The 20,944-nt window shown below is 26.3% G+C and overlaps 1 long non-coding RNA gene across 1 annotated transcript; it reads left to right on the top strand.

The window, feature by feature from the left end:
* The first annotated feature begins 19,885 nt into the window (after positions 1–19,885).
* LOC136074835 (uncharacterized) lies at positions 19,886–20,729 on the top strand. The gene is made up of 2 exons (XR_010635486.1): positions 19,886–20,197; positions 20,609–20,729. It is a non-coding gene; the product is annotated as an uncharacterized LOC136074835 (long non-coding RNA).
* The last annotated feature ends 215 nt before the right edge of the window (positions 20,730–20,944 follow it).

Raw genomic sequence — 20,944 nt, forward strand, 5'->3', positions numbered from 1 at the left:
GCTGGCGATCCTCGTGGCCAAATCGCTGTCTTTATCGTAACGACTTGTCGCTAGCTAGTCGCAATTTTTTGTAGCAAGCGATCCTCGTGGCCAAATCGCTATCTTTATCGTAACGACTCGTAGCTAGCGATCCGCTAGCTTAAAAAGGTAGCGATCCTCGTGGCTAAATCGCTGTCTTTATCGTAACGACTTGTCGCTAGCTAGTCGTAATTTTTTGTAGCAAGCGATCCTTGTGGCCAAATCGCTGTCTTTATCGTAACGATTTGTAGCTAGCGATCCGCTAGCTTAAAAAGCTATCGATCCTCGTGGCCAAATCGCTGTCTTAATCGTTACGAATATCGCTAGCCATTCGCTAGCCGATTTTCCACCGGGATGTATTATAACATAAAAAATTAAGTTTTTAAGTATAAAAAACACATGTATTATGATAAAGTATATACATCATATTAACTATGTTATCTGTAAGTTAGGGGTTGCAGCTGATATTTCAGCTTCAGCTTTAAACTCATTAGCTTCAAATTAAAGCTGAAGCTGAAATACCAGCTGTAACCCCTAACTTACAGACAACATAGTTAATGTGATGTATATACTTTATTAGAGATCAAGTCGGTTCAATCAACTTGATAGCTGATAGTAAAAGAGAATAAAACTCCATAAATATTTTATATTGAAAATACATGTAGAAAATTATTAAAAGAATATCTAAAATAGTGACAAAACTTAAACATGTAAAAAATGTTAAATAAAATTTGCAAAAAGTCTTTGCTGTTTATAAATGTTGCTGTCAGAGCCTAAGCCTAGGACTCGCAATTTTGGGCGACCCAAATTGGATTTTTAGAGATTTTTTTAAAAAGTGGTGCCCAAAAACCTAATTCCATTTTTGATTATCTACCTAAATTTTTGGTAGAGTTTAAAATTCTTCCAAAAGATGGTTTAATCTGTTAAAATATTGATGATGAAATCAATCTTGCTGTTATCATATGTGATGGACCAGCTAGAGCATTTGTTAAGTGTATTAGAGGCACAATGGTTATAACTGATGTAAGCGTTGTGTTCAGAAAGGAGAGTTGTGTGGCAAGATAATACTCCCACATATTTCATCAATTTTAAGCACTGATTCAGATTTTTGACGTTAAAAGCATTCTGAACATCTTAGTGGTGTGTTAAATGGAATTAAATTTTGACATTGTGACAAAATTTATTTCCATTTAACACACATAAGTCCTTTAGATTTTATGCATTTGGTATGCTTAGGGGTACGCAAAGACTCATCAACTTATGGTTAAATGGCCCAAATGTTGTAAATTGTCTCAGATTAAAGTCAACACTTTATCTGGCGGATTGTTCCAGATATGTCGTTACATTCCAAAATTTTTTTCTAGAAAACCAAAGTCTTAATTAGATATTAAAAACTGGAAAGCAACTGAACTTAGACTTTTTTTAGTATACACTGGACCAGTTTAAAGAGTTGTTTAAAGGGGATGATTTAGCCAAAAATCTGTTCAAACTTGTTAGTACTTTCAGTTACAGTTCAAATTTTATAATATTTTATTTTGTTGAAAAAATATGTTGATTTTGCTTGTCAGTTACAAACTTATTTTGTGCAGTTATTTGGTGAACTTTATGGTAAGGATTAACTAGTTTACAATGTCCATTCTTTAATACATATAGGAAATATTACAGTTCAATTTTAAGTACTTGATAAATGTCCCTCGTTCAAATACAAAACTTTTTCAGATCAATTAAAAAGCTTGAACAAAGGGTTGCTCAAATAAACACGTACAAGAATATAAACAGAAGTTTAGTATTCCTAATTTTAATGGATTAGAAACCATTGCATTGAGACACTGTTTACAGTATAAAGTTATCAAGATTGTATATATATATATATATATATATATATATATATATATATATATATATATATATATATACATATATATATATATATATATATATATATATATATATATATATATATATATATATATATATATATATATATATATATATATGTATATATATATATATATATATATATATATATATATATATATATACATATATATATATATATATATATATATATATATATATATATATATATATATATATATATATATACATATATATATATATATATATATATATATATATATATATATATATATATATATATATATATATATATATATATATATGTATGTATATATATATATATATGTACAGTGGGTTGCATAAATATAGAGTCACTACTTTGTTTGAGTGAAATTTTTGTTTTTTTTCACAATTATCTGTGAAACCAACTAATTAATACACTTAAAAGCGTATTAAAAGTCTTAATTATTTGATTCTCCATTGAATGGTCTATAATTGGAACTTGTTAGGTTAACCAGTCTTGAGTAATTATTAATTTAACTTGAACATACCTGCTTTTCTAATGTAACAAAAATATAGAGTCAACTAAAATATAACGACTTTAGTTAAAAGATCTCAACGAAATGTTATCCGAGCGATCCAAAATTTGGTGGTTGATTTCTTTTGAACTATATAAATGTTCTTGCAAAAATAAAATAAAATTATCATTTTTATATCTTGAGTTATTTTCATTGGTAGTTATTTGGTAAAGTAAAAAGACAAAAATGGGCAGAAAAGCTGTTTCAGACAAGGTATGATGGCAAATTGTAGGTCTGCTAAAAGACAAAACAAAAACACAACGAAAAATAGATCAAATGTTCAATTTTTCGCTTATAAGTGTACAAACAACGTTGAAAAACCATGAGCTACATAATGATGTCAAAGATTTACCAAGACTTGGTAGGCCTTTAAAGCTAACTTCAAGAGGTCAAAGTTATCTCTATCGAAAGAATAGACAAGACCCTAAAATTTCTTACAACGAACTTGCTAAGGGTTTAGAAATACGCCTGGTAACGTTAGTGTTAGTAGATGGACTGTAGAAGACGCCTAAATAAGTAAGGCTTAGATTGCTATGTCGCTGCTCGAAAACCACTTTTGCGTGTCTCAGATGTGTTGTAGAGAAAGATTTCACTGGTGTTTAGAAGACTAGGCCTAAGTTATTTTCATCAACGAATCTAATTTTGAGGTCATAAATTGCAAGTCAAGATTAATCATCAAGAGGCTGGCTGGTGAAAAGTTCAAAGAGTATTTTTGTGTACCAAGGATACAAGGCGGAGGAGGATCAGTTTGAATATAGGGATGCTTCTCCCATAAAAGAACAGGGGTCATACAACATTTATAACAGTAGAATTGACCAGTACAACTAAAAAGAGATCCTTGAAAGTAAACTTTTGCCAACAGCCAGATCTTTATACAGAAGACAATAGCTTTGGCTTTTTCAGCACAATGGTGCAACGGCTCACACTGCAATCTTGATTAAAGAGTGGCTTGATCAGAAAAACATTACAGTCATACCTTGGCCAGCTTGTTCTCCATATCTCAATCCCATCAAGATCTTAGGCTTGGATAGACAAGAGATTGGTCAAAAAGAGCATTGCCAGTGTTGCGAAATTACTGCAGGCGTTAGACAGGCTTTAGAAAGAATTTCCAAGAGAATTATGCATCCGACTTGTTGAATCTGTGCCTAGATGTATTCGTTCGTGTCTGAAAATTTTTTCAAAAAAAAAAATCTTAAACTTTTTTTTTAAAAAATTTTTACTTCTTAATTAGTTTATAAAACCACTGTTAATAAAATTTAAAACAATTTAAATTACTAACTTTTTTGATTGCTTTAAATTTTCAGAAAACTTAAAAAAAATCATATTAAAAATCAACTGATTTTTTATTTTATTTATATATATATATATATATATATATATATATATATATATATATATATATATATATATATATATATATATATATATATATATATATCAAAAGAAGTAAAATTTTAAAAAATTTCAAAAATAATAATCATTTTATATAAAAATTACTAGTTTAAATTTAATGGCTTAAAAACTATCATTTTTTAACAAAAAAAAAAGTCCATTTTTGCACAGTTTTTTCCAACAAAGTTTTTTAATTTGTGTTTCTATAAATTTTTTTTATTATATTTGAAATTTTTGTAAAATTTCGTTTCTTTTGAGACCCAACATGATATGGTTTTGAAAAACTTTTTTTTTTGAAATATTTGGGACCTATCTGATGTTTAAGGGTCTTGAGCGACCCCTAAAAAATTTTTTTAAATTAAGTTTTAATTTATTACATTTAACACATTTTGGGGGTGGCAGCACACAATTTCAAAAAAAGGTTGTTTCTAGAATCACCCTAATATATATATATATATGTATATATATATATATATATATATATATATATATATATATATATATATATATATATATATATATATATAAATATGAGATAAATTTTAAAAATGTTTTATTTAACGATTTATCGTCAGATTTCAGATTCCCATGACTTAATCAGGTCTAAAACAGCTTTGCTCAAATTTGTGTTGCTAATATTGGAATATCTTTTTTGCAATGAAAATGGTATAAACCCAGCTAAATAGCGCAGAGTTTTCTCTTGTTAATTTTAGGTCTAGTTCTTGTTAATGTTAATTTTAGGTCTAGTTCTTTTTCATTTACTTTCAATAACACTTGGTTTCTCCAATCAAGAGCAATTTAAAACCAAGTCTTTAACACAAATGAATACAAATAATCAAATTCATTAGTGTAATCTGAAAATTTACAAATTAGATCATTCCACATAGAACGTAATACTTTTTTTAAAAAGCTGTGTAAACGTGCACACTGTTGCTCTCTTAACTTGCACGTATTTCCTCTTAAACTCAAAATTGGAAGAAATGCTTCAAAAACAGAAGTGCAGAAGTTTTTACTTTTTTCAAAAGTATTTTCTAGTAAAAACAAGGATAATTCAGCTGCATAGTTACCAGGTGTTTTAAAGTCTTTAACTTCGATACCAAAAGCTGCTTAAAGCTGCTTTTAAATTTTTTTCAAAAAATCTATTTGAATTTCCATGCAAATCATGTCTAAGTTCAAGTGATAAAAGTTCTAAAAAAAAATTACAAAAATAAATACTATGTATATGTATATATATATATATATATATATATATATATATATAAATATATATATATATATATATATATATATATATATATATATATATATACATATGTATATATATATATATATATATATATATATATATATATATATATATATATATATATATATATATATATATATATATATATATATTTAACTTATCTTGCAACAAAATTTAAAATATAATAAAAAATATCAAAACGCATAAATTATGTAAAGATTATAAATTAAAATTATTGTAGTATACAAACTTTTTATTTTCATTTAACTTTTTCTTTTTTGACAAATTTATTATATAATTCATTATTACTTAAACTACCTGAAAAAAAACCTGAATAATTGATACCTTCAATGTGAAATTGCTGCTCGTACTTTTTGAAATTAAACTGTCTAGGATATTTATTTTGACATTTTGGACATATAAATTGATATACTGTAGGCTATACAGTTTTCTGGAACTTATCTTCGGCAATCAGTGTAGGAATTGCAGAAGGAAACATTCTAACTCAAAGTTTTCTTAAAATAATTCCTCTAATTGTTTAAAATTAAGTTCAACAGCTTCCTCAACAACAATCCTCAAAACCAAGTTGATTATTCTGATTAACTTTATAACATCGCTATCGATGTTATAAAGTTAATCAGAATAATCAACTTGGCTTATTTCCAATACCTCTGCCTTATCAAACGATTGCATTTTATTTTATTTTTTTAACTTGGTCAAGCAAGACAGACGTTATTTTGACGTAAAATCTAATTAAAAAGCGCTCACGTGACTCAGCTAACCCACGTGATCAAATCTATTGCTTGACTATTGTTATTTAGAACAATAGATAGCGCGGATATCTTGGCTTTTAAACAATGAGTGAAACGCCCATCTATTTATATGTCCTTGGTCTAACGGAAACTTGGTGTCAACATGGCGATGAGTTAAATTCTAATTATTTTCAGGAAAAACTGCATTGGTGTGGGCGTATGTGTTTTTATTCGTAATTCTTTTTCTTTTAAAAAATTACTAAACCTCAGTCAATGACGCTAATTGTGACTCGTTAGAAATTGAAATTCTTGATCAGAAAACCATAAATACTTTTATAACTTCTCTTTACAGACCACCTAAAATGGGAATTTGGAAGCATATGAAAAATACTTAAAAAATATATTGCTAAAAGTCAATAAAAAACATATTTACTTAATTGGTTATCTTAACATAGATATTCAAAAGATAATGGTTCATACACAAAACGGTTTGTAAATACTCTACTTCAGAACAGTTTAATACCTGTAATTAACAAACCAACGCACGTAACACGCAATACTTCTTCAATTATCGATAACATTATCACTAATATTCCAATGTCTTGCCAAATCAAAAGTAGAATGTGAAAAACTGATATCAGCGATCATTTTCTAAATTTTTTTATGAATTACTCTTTAATTCCTGAACTTAAAAATTTATTTGCATATATACTATACACTATAGGGGCTTCATGACAAAACATCTGTCTTATACTTGCTACTGTCATTATTAATTTCTTTATTTAAATTTTGTTGATGAAAACTGTAAAACAAGAATGACGAATAAATGTTTCTATATTTTCCATAACTTTGCATAAACAATATATTTATGATAAAACGTAAGCTTTCAGGCTGAAAATTTCCTGACTAAACATTAAATGCAAATAAAAAGAGAATTGGTTCTCAGTATCATATGGTCAAAGACATAAGAAAAAAGCCCAGCCGAACCTAAGTTCAAAAACCTTTCAAAAGCGGCCCACCCTGGTTTTGAGGTTTAGCAAAAAAAAACAAACTGTTATAAACTTTTAACTAGTAAAAAACTCCGAATAAAATTTTATCCAGAGTTTGGAGTGGCCATATCCTACATTTGCACCAATTTTTATAAAATTGTATGTAGTGGTTCACATTCTACATGTGCTTTTATTGTCACAATATAAATTAAAAATTTCACTTAACTTAAACAAAAAATTGAAAGATTTCAAAATTTGCATAATAAGGTACGTTGGTGTGTACGCCGTAATCCCATATAAATGACGTCCATATAAGTGACGTTCTAAGGTCAGCTAGTTTGGCAATATCCGTGCCAAACGTAACGGATCTTATTGGAATCTTTGCGTTCCGATAAAAAGTTAACGAAATTCTCGTTCTTATGTAATTTTTTTATTGCAAGACTTATTTTAGATTATTAAAATATGAAAAAAAAAATGTCATTAAAATATTATTAGTATTATTAAAACAAAAACAGCCATTTAATAAAAACTCTTTACGCATTGTCGCGACTTTTTTATGTGTGTAATCAATCAATCTAAATTAATATATATAAATTATTGTTATTTCTTTTTTAAATAAATTAGAATTATACATTTTGATAATTATTTCTCTAATTTAGTTTCATTAGAACAAAAGAATAAAATCGTCTTTACTAACATGTAGAAAATTATTATCATGAGAGTTAAAATTAAATCAAACAACGTTTTCTTAATATTCCATACCATAATTCCTGAGAGAATCGAAAAATTTGGTTCATCTTATATATATATATATATATATATATATATATATATATATATATATATATATAATATATATATATATATATATATATATATATATATATATATATATATATATATATATATATATATATATATATAGTTATATATATATAAATTAGTAAAAAACACTTATCTAACTTTTATCTTCGACTTGAAGTATCATCATTGCTGGATCATCAGGAAGAGTACTCTTCCTGATGATCCAGCAATGGTGAAACTTCAAGTCGAAGCTAAAAGTTAGATAAGTGTTTTTTACTAATTTATTATTGCTCTGTTCTTTAAGAACATTGAGCACTCTATTTGTAAAATACACTAACATAATTTACATATATATATATATATATATATATATATATATATATATATATATATATATATATATATATATATATATATACAGAGCCGGAACCAGCTTTTTTTATGTCTTTGAGATAGCTAACTTCCAGACATGGAGCAAACTCCAAGCAATTATATATTTATACGTATATCAAATAAGGATGCTTTGCAAAAAATTGCGATGATTGGAGGCTGGCAACAAAAAAGCAACAAAGTTTGTGCCCCCTCTGCCCCAAACGTGAGAGCAACAAGTTGATCGATAAATTTTTAATTTCATAGTAAAATATTTTTACTTTCAAAAATTATGACCAAATAAAGCTTAAACCCCCCTCAATTTGAGGGGTTTGTAAATTTTATTTAGTCATTATTTTTGAACACTGAAAGATAATACTATGAAATTTAAAATTTATCAATGAATATAAGTCTAGTTGAAAATAGTACAAAAAATAATTCATTAACTTGTTGCTCTCACATTTGGGGCAGGGGGGCACTAATTTTGGGGCTTTTTTGTTTTCAGCCTCCAATCATCGCAATTTTTTGCAAAGAATCCTTATTTGACATAAGTATAAACATATGAATGTTTTGCGTTTGCTCCATGCTTGGAAGCTAGCTATCTCAAAGACCAAAAAAAGCAGGTTCCGGCTCTGAAACATATATATCTATATATATATATATATATATATATATATATATATATATATATATATATATATATATATATATATATATATATATATATATATATATATATTTATATATATATATATATATATATATTATATATATATACATATATATATATATATATATGTATATATACATATATATATATATATATATATATATATATATATATATATATATATATATATATATATATATATATATATATATATATACATATATATATATATATGTATATATACATATATATATATATATATATATATATATATATATATATATATATATATATATATATATATAATTTATATATATATATATATATATATATATATATATATATATATATATAGAGAGAGAGAGAGAGAGAGAGAGAGAAGAGACAGAGAGAGAGAGAGAGAGAGAGAGAGAGATAAATGCAATAACAAAATCTTTGCTTTCAAATAATTTTATACTTTATAAAAGAAGTTTAAACCATAAATTAGTTAGGAAAAATTATAAGAGGTGAATCTTTTAAATTTTATGATTAATAATACATTCAAATTTTAAAATATAAAAATATTATAGCTTTAAACACTGAAATAAACAAACTTTTTTCTTATTTGAAAACTTTTTAAAGCTTATGATTTTATTTTTAAGAATTAAATAAGGAGTTCTCAAACTTTAAAAAACGTTCATCAATTATATTTTATCAGCAGATAAACTTTATATATATTAAAACTAATACAATAATCAAATAATAAAACAACTCGCTTGCTTTTTTTCTAATTTATTCAAACAGAGTGTGATATTATGTTTTGTTGACAATATATCTGGATGGTTGATACCTAAAAGATCAGTTTGTGTTTTATCAACAGAATAATAAATTTCTAAAGCTTCGTTATATTTTCCCATATTGTTCAAACAGAGTGCGATATTATGTTTTGTTATCATTGTAGACGGACGGTTGATACCTAAAATTTCAGTTTTCATTTTATCAACAGAATAACAAATTTCTAAACCTTCCTTATATTTTTCTATATTGTCCAAACAGCTTGCGATATTATTTTTTGTTGTCATTGTAAACGGATGGTTGATACCTAAAATTTCAGTTTGTATTTTATCAACAGAATAATCAATTTCTAAAGCTTCGTTATATTTTCCCATATTGTGCAAACAGCTTGCGATATAATGTTTTGTTATCATTGTTGACGGATGGTTGATACCTAAAATTTCAGTTTTTATTTTATCAACAGAATAATAAATTTCTAAAGCTTCGTTATATTTTCCCATATTGTCTAAACACTTTGCGATATTACGTTTTGTATCAAGCGTGATTTTATTATTTTCACCATAAGTTTCTGTATTAAAATTTTGAACGACTTTTAATAATTCAATTGCATCTTCAAATAAACCTTTAGATACTAATAATTTTCGAATAGAAGTCGTCATATGATGGAAGGTTTCCGAAATCTTTTTTCCGTTAGTACGAAACATAAAAATAAAATGGAAAACAAAATGATTTCCGTAATCCATGTGATCTTTTACTTGATTCAATTCAACTTTAAAATAATTTTTGATTAAATCAAGATATGTATTTGTACTTGAGTTTCTCTTTTGAAAACATTTACATGCTAACTGTGTCAGTTCGTGTATTGTATATTTTTTATCATCAAAACAGTTTAGTAAAGAATAACTCATTAGTAATCCAATAGCTCCATCTATTAAAGATTCGTTGTTTGTTTCTATTTGATTTGATATTTGAGTTATAAACTCTTTACTGATATTTTGACTGTCGTAATGAGATAAACAGTTTTATATTTTAAATAGAAATAGTTTAGTTTTTTCCAATTTTGTTAAAACTAAGTTAATTGCTTTTATTAGAGACTTTGATTTTTCTTCTGTTGGAAAGTTATTATTGTCTAATATTTCTGATGGCTCTGATCTATATCGAGCTATGTATTTTTCTATTGAAATTTTATGTATATTTATATTTTTTATTGCCTGAGTAATTGCAAACGGATGATAACCAAGTTTTTTAATTAAGTTTCTTATGCTTTCATCGCTGTTTTCTCTGGTATTATTTTTTACATAAGCGAACGCTTCTTCAGAAGAAAAAACATCAACTAGCATTTTATTTACATTATTTGACCACGTTCTCCATTGGGAGGTAATCAACGTGAATGAATTCGGTTTGCTTGAAATGTACATTGATAAGTTTTTAACACTTTCATCGTCGACATATACAATGTCAAAAATATACAATGTCTTTTCATTTTTGTAATAGTTGTGAATTTTTCCAACAATCACTTTTATATCAAAATAATCTCCTTTCGAATCATGAATCTCGAGTCCTAAAATTTGGCATTAGTTTCTCATTGAAGTTTTTTCCATTCCATATGTTGCGTCAATCCAAACAAAGTTTTGATAGATATTTTAAGATATTTCACAATATTTTCTGGCAATATGTGTCTTTCCGACACCCGACATTCCATATAATACTAAAGTTGAGTTGTTTGCATCTTGTAAAAAATAATGTTTAATGTCACTAAGTAGTTTTTTGCGTGAAAATAAATTTTCTAAAAACGATTGAATACCTAAAAATAGACGTACGGTTAGATGTATTATAAAAATTTCAATTTAAATAAATTTAATACCATTTAATTATATAAATAAAAAGTTTCAACTTCTTATAAACTTTTTTCCATTTTCTAATGCAACGCGTTATGCGTTAATAATAACGCGTTATGCTTTATTCTTATATTAGTTAAAGTTTTATATTTATAAAAATAAACTAGTTTTGAAAAAAATTTCGAATAAAGATTTATGTTACACTATAATAATTTTATATAATTTAAAAAGGTTTCGTAAACAAAACTTAATGTAATGTTGTTTAAAGCATAATAATGTACTTTGCAAACATGGCAATTTGAAAAACATCAAGTAATTATTGTTACTCTGGAGAATACAAGTAAAAATACAATTTAATTTGCACTAATATTAATTTCAAACTGAGTTTTTGAGTTAAAATTTCAGCCTATAAAAATAAACATTTTTTTATAGCGTGTGTTTTACCAATAGAAATGCTTGGATAAAATTATTATTTTTGTTTAATTTTTTTCTTTTATTACGAATTCTAGGAACTCTCTCTCTATATTTTTTTAAACGTATATAATGATAAGCAATTCTTGTTATTATAAATGTATTTATAAATTTATAAATAAATGATATGAATTTATAAATAAAGATTATTTAAAAATTTATATAAAAGTTGTAAAACAAATATTAATGAAGAAAAAAATAACATATTATAAAATATTATAGAAATATATAAAAATATAAATAAAAAAAAATAAAATAAAAAATAAATAAACTACGTGTATGTGTATATGTATATATTTAGATATACGCGTGTATGTAAGCATTTATTCATATAAATATATATATATATATATATATATATATATATATATATATATATATATATATATATATATATATATATTATATATATATATATATATATATATGTATATATATATATATATATGTTTGTATATCTCAATGTGTACATTAATATGTATGAATATATGTTTTTGTTTACGAGTACATAAAAGTGTATTTGTGTCTTTGAATTTATGTATGTGTAGATATATATATATGTGTGTTTATATGTAAACTATTAACTAACTTGTTTTGCTCTCGTCATAACCAACCTGTTTGTACATTTTACAAAGTTAAAAAACGTAGGACAGACAAAAGAAACTTTTATGATACAGAAACGTTTCGCTGTCATTGAACTAAATGTTAAGTTCAGTTGTGACATAAACTTTGTAAACAACTGAAAAAAAAAAAACAGAAAATTAAATATGGCATAAAGTTTTTTTTCTTTTTTTTTTACCTAGAATATGTTGAGATGTTTTTTATTTTGTGATATCATACATTCACAATTTTTATGCTTATCATTTGTATATATTTTATTATTATTACAGTTTACCACGTTTGTAGTCACTTTAATTTCAAATAAGTCATTAATAGTTTTTTTACTAATAATCTTGAACAGCAACCGTGCTTAATATTACTACCTCTACTACTACTACTACTACTACTACTACTACTACTACTACTACTACTACTACTACTACTACTACTACTACTACTACTACTACTACTACTACTACTACTACTACTACTACTACTACTACTGCTACTGATAAATGAAAGCATCATTGAAACATAGAATAAAAAAATTTATATAAAAAAATTACCCATAAAACAACTAAATTTATGACAATCTTCTTGGTTTGACTCTATTTAGTTTTGAAATGCAGTTGTGCTAGAAAATGATATTAAGTATTATGAATGTTATTAAAATACTTTGAAAAAACTAACAACAATAAAAACTGTAAATATTATATAATATTACAAAAATCGTCACATACAATTAGATATGTATAAAAAAACAATATAGCTGTATTTATATGCACATACTTTTTTAACATATTATTTATTTTGAAAATTTATTTTCAAAACGTTTATTTGAAACAAACGTTTTCAATTTTAAAAAATGGAATTAAATGAAGTATTTCATATCTGAAAGGAAAACCTTGTTTATTTAGATGTTTTTATTTGGTCGAAAATACAATGTATGTTTGATTTTTCATCAAACAATGATGAACATTTTTACCATTAAAGGTGAAAAACTTATGATACGAAATAAGACACTTCAATTAAAAATAATGTAAATCACATTTTTAAAAATCACGTGTAAATGATTTACTATATTAAGGTTAAGAGTTTGTTATTGACTTTATGTGAAAGAATCTGGTAAAAATCTTCTATTCGGATACATTAGTATCCGAATAGAAGATTTTTACCAGATTTTTACTCTGCAAGATTATTACTCTGCAATGTTTACAGCCCCCTCAAAATGAAGGGGGGGGGGGGTATAAACTTTATATGGTCATAGTTTTTGAAAAAAAAAGAGATTATAGCATGAAATTTGAAATTTTTTGATAAATATGAATTTAGATAAAAATAGTAGAGAAAATATTTTATAAACTCGTTGCTCCCACGTTAAGGGCTGGGTGGGCCCAAAAATTAAAGTTTTTTTATTCCCAAGCTCTAATCACCCCAATTCTTTGCAAAACATTCTTTTTTGATATAAGCATTAACATACAAAAGTTTGGAGTTTGCGCAATGCCTGTAAGTGTCAAAACTCAAACATCTAAAAATCCAGTGTTCACCACTGATATTGCTTACATTATGACGATATTATGGAGCAATCATCTATTGCCGTTATATGTTAAGAGAAATCATACATGACTAGGCTCGAGAAAATTATCATCACGTTTGATACCTAATACCAGAAAAAAATTGAAAGGAGAAGGTTAAAGCTTTTTTTAAAAATTCAGCAAAATTCGAAGAGGGTAAATGGCAATGGGGAAGCCAAAGAAGTATCTTCGAGTACAGTAGTACGACGTACCCATTTTTAAACAAAAACATTTATTATATTTTCTTTAAGACAATAGGAGTTGTTCATATTGATTATTTGGAAAAAAAACTATAACATCTAGCTATTACGTTGAAAATTGCTTGAAGCAAATTATAGAAGAAACAAACAAGCAAAGATCTACCTCAGGTACAAAAAAGCATAAAATTTCTTTACGACAAAGCTAGACCTCATGTCACAAAAGCAGTGAAAACTTTCCAAGATTAAGCCGAATTCAATATACTTCGCCGCCCACCTTACTCGCCAGATTTAGTTTCATCAGATTTTTGGCTATTTGCCGCATCAAAATTCATCTTGCCGATCTCTCAAAACCAATGTCTAAAACCACTCTATAATGATTTAAAAAAAAACAACTGTTTCAGCTAGACAAATTATATATATATATAAATAATAAAAAACAAAGTTTCACAGATTATTTTATTTAACATTAGAATTTAGTCAGATTATGAAAAACATTTTCCTTATGGAATGGCGGTAAAACTAGTAACAGTTGCATATACAAAAATTGTTTACTACTTAAAGTACATATCATATATTAACAGTATATTGACTTAAAAAATTTTAATAATGAAAATCCTCAAAAACGAATTATCGAATTGTTCAAAAGGTGTTATTTTTTCACAGAAAAATATTAATATCAATTTAAGTGTCAAGAAATTATTAAACGACCGAGAAGCAAAAATAATTCAAAACTTACTGTTTTTTTTTAATTATTTTGTAATACTTTGCGATTTTTTTCCCGCTTATTGTAGTGCCTTCACACTCGGTGTAATTAAAGTTTATGTGTTTTAAAATTAGTCTAACTATGCTTATATTTCATATAAGTCAACAGAAATATAATTTTTCTGGTTATTTTTGCTAAAAAGTACCTTTAAAATTTCGAAATTCAGTCAAGTTTCGAAATTCAGTCAAGTCATTTTGCGCGTTTTTTTAAAAACCAGAGCAGCCTTTGATTATTTCATTGAATGTTAAAATATAAAACATTTAATTTTAGTTCATATTCTTTTTACAGAACGAAATTATCTTTTAGTAACACCGTGTATATCGAGTTACCTTATCTTTCTTTTTATACTTGTATAATAACTCTCCGGTTTCAGAGACAAAAAAATTCAAAGCTTTTTTTCTAATTACTCGCCATCCAAAGCTCCATCAGGGTATTACTTTTAAATTAAATAAAAAAATTCGTTTTGAACCAGTTCGTCTTCCATGATAATATTAAAAAACGCATAGGCAAACTAAATAATAAAATTAAAATATTTTCCGGACCAAGTTTTTCAGAAAAAATTATTCGGGCAGATAATTTTTCTCAAAGAAATTTAGTCTGGGATCTTTTTTATCGACGGATCAGTATTATCGTCACAGAAATGAGAAAAACAGAAATAAGGTGCCAAAGCTGCTCACTTTTATTTACTATCTGCTCAATAATGTTTTTTAATGAACTTTGGTAGGACCTGACGCTACCAAAAAAAAGTTAAAAAAAGTTAAAAAAACGTTGCACAGAATTTTTGCACAAAATTCGGTTCCGTAAAACACGTATTTCCGAGTACCTAGTTACAAAGCACTTGTGTTTTAGTTTCTTCGTTCTAATCTTTAGTTTCTTCTAAAAACAACTGCAGAAACTCAGTGCACTTGTTTTACTAGTTGAAAAGACCACATCATATTTTTAAGTGCTTTTCATCCAAACCAAAAGGCTTTATTACGTAAGTTTAACCTGTGGGAAGTCTTGTTGAATTTCACTTTGCTGTCTGAATTTCAAAGATGAACTGCAATCTAATAATACTGAAACATTATAAGCAACAAACCTTTTATTTATTGAGGCACCTAAAATGTTAAAAGAGAATAATAAGAAGTTGCAAAGAAAAATGGTAGATATAGTCCAAATGGTTTAGTTAAGTCTTTTGCACAGAGTTGTTCATAGATAATAAACAAGTTTGTTATAAATTCTTATGAGTTGTATTTTAAATACATGGTCGACAACACGGGTTTCGAAGTGGGAAAGGGGGGACCACAATGATTAATTTGAAAAAAAGTCCTCCGTATCTTGATTTATTTAAAAAAAATTAAAAGGTCCTTGAGAAGATAAGTTGAGGGTGAGGGAGGGGGGAGGGGTAGAGGAGGAGGAGGGGAGTGCCTTCCTCCCCCCACTTGTTTTCTTGAAACCTTTTTGTATATAATTTTATAATTAAAAGTTATTTATAAAATTATATGTAAAAATTTACACAGCAAAACCTTAGTAATAATAATAGTAATAAATTTAAATAAGTCCTCTTAGATAAAATAAATAGATAAAAAAGAAGAATTTTGTTAATGAGGAGGAGGGGGCATAATTTTTTTGAACTTAAAAAATTTCCTGTAAACGGTAAAAGTATTTACACTAATGAATTCCCGTTTTCCCCAATATATAAAGTAACTATTTAGTCTACTTGAACATTGCGCAAAAAAGTCAGGAAAAAGTCAGTTTAACTAGATATCAATATCCAGTTAGGGATCGTCCATAAATTAAATAAAATTAAAAAAAAAAAGCGAAACTAAACTTATAGATAAAAGACAAAGGAATAAAAGTTTTCACTCACAGAGTTTTTGATTTAACCAAGTATATATACAACCTTTCAAGTCCAGCGAAAACCACCGCGCAAAAAAGTAAAATGATCTCCTACTTATATTTTTTTAAATAAGTTTTGCGTTGCGTATTTTATCGACGACCCTTAAGACGATGTCTAACTGGATATCAATATCCAGTTAGATTTCAAAAATAATAATTTTCTTTTTTTTTGAAACATATTCTACTAATTTATTCACATGGTTTTCCTGCTGTCATTAAATGTAAAATAATTTTGACATAAGAAAGATAGGATACTTCCTCTGATATTTTCCAAAGTTTAAAAGACACATTTAAAAGACGTTCACAACGTAACATTTATAAAAATTAACCGTTAGATTGTCTGAGTAACTAATGTCAGTGTTATTTCAGCAATATTTAATATTTGAATGCTGCCTTTTTTTCAATTTAAATGAGGAAAGGTGGGGTTATAATTGCAATAATTACATAATTATTGTTTAAGTTGTAATTCATTTAAACTTTCAGGGCTAACATCAGTTTTAATGTTATCATCAAGTCCTATTTTAATATATTTCAACTTCCTTTCTTTATGATCTTCTTTGTGCTTACGTTTGTGCTTATGATTCCTTTTCTGAGATGATCCTGACGAAATCTTAATAGGCAAATGAACAGAAAGTGGAATATCTTCAAAGTCTAATTTACGCACTAATACTGAAGGTAAAATATCAAATAATGGCGGTGTATCTTCCTCATCCTCTAAACTTAAAGTACTATTTTCTGAATCATGGTACAAAAGATCACAACTGCCAAACTCTTCATCAAAAAACGGTACAACAGCGGAGATGTTGTCAGCCCGACAATGACGTTTTTTACAGAACTCCAGGTTGCATATTCTATTTAAACATATAAAAATATATAGACAAAAATAATTACATTAAAAAAAAAAAAAAAGAAGCACAAATAGACGAGGAAAATAAAACAATACACAGTTGCGCAATTTCTTTCTAAAGGCATTTCATCTGCGTTTCTTTCGTAGTTTGTTACTATGTATACAGCCTGCTTTGCATTCATTACCCCCCACAAACCATCACTTGTTAAAATGAGAAATTTATGAATATCTGGAACAATGTCAATGCAATTGATATCATGTTCTGGAGAAACAATGAATACATTTATTTCAGAATCGAAACTCCAAAAATTACCTACAAAAAAAATACACTTTAAATTGTTTTTTGTTGAATGTTAAACTAAATAATAAATACATTTAACGGTTGAATACTAATAATAATAATAAATATAATAATAAATACAGCTAAAGCAGCTAACAAACGATCACCATAGCAACTATCGATATTAAATGCAGCTGTCAATGAAAAAATTGTAAGAATTAAGAGTTTCACAATTTCTTTATTATCTTTTTAGATTAAAGATAAAAATATCTTGAATCTAAAAAGATAATAAAGAAATTGTGGAATTATTTAGTAATCTTGAGCTCATATTAAACTTCAGCTGTAAGATGTAGGATGATTGAGGTCAAAAAAAAAAAAAAGAAAATACCGGGTCTATTTTTAGTTGAATTAGAAAATGCTAGAATGAGTAACCCTCATTTGTATCAACCAAAAAAATTAAAAAACATTAGTAACCTTAACAAAATGTACATTTCACCTGATCTAACTGAAGCAGAGAGATTGCTAAATTTTCAATTTAGACAAGAAATAAGCTAAACTCTCAACTTGGTGTTAATACTACATTTCAATATGCTATCCATAGAAACATAATTGTCAAATTTAATAAACTGCAATCCGATTGACTACATTACATGTTTATATATGAATGTAATTTCGCTAAATAGTAAAATGGAGGAGTTCAAGGTATTATATAGTGATGTAAATCCATGTATTATAGGTGTAAAGGAAACTTGGTTTAAAGAGACTTCCTTTACAAATTTAAAAGGTTTCTTTTTGAATAGAAAAGATCATAAGGATGGTAGAAACAATGGTGTTGCAATATACATAGATATAATTTTTGTATCTTATTCAGTTAAAAATAAATCAGAGTTTTAACGAAACTGAGCAAATACGAGTTGCACTTGTTATTTGTAACAATAGTTACTCATTAGGATGTATTTGTAACAATAGTTACTCATTAGGATGTATTTATGATCCTATGATCTTAAGATTTTACAGACCAAATAAAATAGTTAAAATGAAAATCTTTTATAAAATATTTGAAACTGCAAGATTATGATAATCGCGATTTCAAGGGTATTATGACTATGTGGGACTTTAATTTACCGAAACATTAAATGGTCTGAAGAATCAGACCATTTAATCCCTTGACCATTTGTTGTCAAATTGATTGAAAACAATAATAACTTTCATGAATATTTTATGATATAATATATTTTGTATAATCCATTTCTCATTCAGCACACTTTTTTTCCAACGTTTTAATTATCGAACAATCAATGCCTTAATACTCTTGACTCATCATTAACAACACAAGAGAATAGATTTTTCCAAACTGATCACATTCACTTTTTGAAAATATTAAAGGCACATAGTTTTAAGTTACAAAATTTTGTTAGACCAGAAAAGTTTTGTATACAAAGGAGTCATTCTACGGGATTATAGGAAAGTAAATTTCGATTCAATTAATAGGTTGTTATCCAATGTAGATTGGTTAATATGTTTTAATGGCAAGTCAGTCCAGAAAATGTATAACATATTTATCTTTTACATGAATGTGGCGTATAAATTATTTCAGTTAAAAAATTAAATTTTTTTTTGATAAAATCAATAAGGAGATTAAAGCATTACATGATGAAAATGGAATAGTAAGAGATGACCCAAATCAGATAACAAATTTATTTAACAACAAGTTCAAAGATTTATTTGTTTAAGAGAATGATTTTAAATTGTATTTGCATTTAGAATCAATAAAAGTTTGGATTTTGATATAATCTCATACACAGATATTCTTAATATATTACCTGTTCAGTGAAAATCAGATAATATTAATCCTCAATTTAAAAAAAGAAGTAAACTGTCGCCGTTAAACTATCATATGATTACACTCGTTTCTGTACCTTTTTTTTATTATTCTAGAAGGAGTTGTGCAAGATTTAATTACCCTGTGTTAAAGCCGACGTCGGGCCTAGCTCGGGCCGAGCTCTTAACATCGGTTCGCCATCGGCTAAACTGTTGTGAATAAAACAGTATCGGCTGAACGTCGGTTATATGTCTGTTAGCCGACGAACAGGCTAACAGACATTCAGCCGACGTTCACCCGACGATCAGAAAATTTGGTTCGGTTTTTTATTTTAATGATGCATTATAATAAAAAACGGAATGCATTAGCTTGAGATTAAATTTTAAAAATTGCAGCAAAGCTATTTGAAAGGCGAGGAACTAATTTTGATTTATCAACATTATTTAATACATAGAAAAGTTAATAATTTTGCTTGGTAAGATAATATTGTTTAACAATATCAATTTATATTTATTAATAATTTGTTTATTATTTATTTATAAATAGTTATTTCAATCAAAATCTGTCATATCATTAAAGTCTTTAATGAGTTTTTTTATATTTTTAAACAAATTACTGTTTACCTAGTATATTGATGTTATTATTTAATATTGTTTTTTTAACTTAAACCTTTAACCTAACTTGCAATTATAAAAATAATATCAATATACTGGGTAAACAGGGATTTGTTTTGATTACAATTAAACATTTAAATTGCGAGTTTGTGATTTTAGTTTGATTAAAAATGATTAAAAATAATAAATGTGTTATACTGTTTCTATCCCAATATTATATACACTGTATTCATATTTTTATTGATATATTAAATTTTTAATACTTTTTTTAGACGCTGCACATAGTGAATTGTCAGTTCATAAAAAACGTTTGAAGTTCAACCTATCCAATTTATTTGATGATTTAAATGATTATGAATAATTTATGTAAAAGAAAGATATTATTTTATTTTATATTTACCTATGTTAAAGTCATTTTCAGGCCGAGCTCGGGCCGACATTGTTCTATCGGCTAGGTTATATTCAACGAGTATATATTGGTTGAACGCAGGCTAAATGTTGTTTGGCCGACAATAAATAATTTATTGGCAAATAGTCGATTTATTATATATATATATATATATATATATATATATATATATATATATATATATATATATATATATATA

The sequence above is a fragment of the Hydra vulgaris genome, chromosome 01 (genome assembly GCF_038396675.1).
Source record: "Hydra vulgaris chromosome 01, alternate assembly HydraT2T_AEP".
NCBI lineage: Eukaryota > Metazoa > Cnidaria > Hydrozoa > Anthoathecata > Hydridae > Hydra > Hydra vulgaris.